This window comes from Acyrthosiphon pisum, chromosome A1 (assembly GCF_005508785.2).
Source record: "Acyrthosiphon pisum isolate AL4f chromosome A1, pea_aphid_22Mar2018_4r6ur, whole genome shotgun sequence".
NCBI lineage: Eukaryota > Metazoa > Arthropoda > Insecta > Hemiptera > Aphididae > Acyrthosiphon > Acyrthosiphon pisum.
The window spans coordinates 90720743-90721945 of NC_042494.1; the positions used below are offsets into that span (position 1 = coordinate 90720743).

At 31.0% G+C, this 1203-nt stretch overlaps 1 protein-coding gene and 1 long non-coding RNA gene across 5 annotated transcripts in view; one reads left to right on the forward strand and one right to left on the reverse strand.

The window, feature by feature from the left end:
* The window catches only part of LOC100161885, a 45309-nt gene that overhangs the window by 25724 nt on the left and 18382 nt on the right, over window positions 1-1203 (reverse strand). The gene's annotated exons all lie outside the window — the stretch shown is intronic.
* LOC115033786 overlaps window positions 1-1203 on the forward strand; it is a 19255-nt gene that overhangs the window by 9376 nt on the left and 8676 nt on the right. The gene's annotated exons all lie outside the window — the stretch shown is intronic.

Sequence of the window (1203 nt, forward strand, 5' to 3'; positions counted from 1 at the left end):
TAACATTTTCAGGCTGTTGAAAAAGGTGAACAACTGTGTTTGGTGTGGAAACATTGATGCCGCCATGGAGTTTCTATACACAAGTAAGTATGAACCATTTACGTCCCAATGAACATGACCGTTACACTCACATTCACATTTACATTTAGGTTTCGACGGATATGGACGCAGTTCGTGCAACACCATGGGTCACAAGTCTCTCAAGCTGTGTTCGAGGTTTTTTTGTTTCTGGAGACTTCTCGACACAACACTGAGGTTATTATGAATAGTGCATTAGTATTTGTTCATTTCCCACACACATCAAAACCACCAATATGTGTTTCATTTGTATTAATCACAACTTAATACTCTTATAACAATTTACTTTCATTGACCAAATGCTTGAGTATACTTCGATATTCTTCATTATAAAGGTTAATGCATTTGATTTTCTGTGATCACTGTTAACTATTACTTGAGAACTATTATATGTTTTATGTGTTATTCTTATTCACTATTCACTATACCAGTGGTTGTCAACCTTTTTGGGTCCACGGCTCTTTTGATTTTAAAATAAAATATACGGTTCCCATACGAACATTTAAAATAAACCAATTTTCATTATTTATAATAATTTTAATCTAACTTTATTTAATGATGAACATGTAATTATTAATAATAGAAAATTGTAAATAATCGGATATTGTTTCTTAATAGCTATCCGAAATTCTGGTAAAGATGATGATGCAAATTTAGATTTTGATACCGAATCTGAGGATAAGCCTATCAGTTGTTTTTGTTCAGTAATTGTTAATTCTGACGGTAGATCAGTAGTAAAATGATCTTTAATCCAATTTTGATGTTGATTGTCATCGGGAATATAATTTATAGGTATTTTTATTTTTAGTTTCTTTTGCGAACGCGGCTCCCTTGATAATAACCAGGGACGCCTCTGGGAGCCTCGACGCACAGGTTGAAAACCACTGCACTATACAATTTAATATTTTTGTCATGTTCTCGGGTTAATTTATTATCAGAAATATTTCATTGACTTTTATTTTTAATGTTTAATGTTCAATTCATATTCTCATAATATCTAAACAGAATACTCTTATACATATAACACATTCATTTTAACTTAGACTAATATGCGTTCAAAAAAATTCATAGACCTTATTAGATAGAACCAATATTGCCTTAATAGTGTTATTAACTTTTATAATG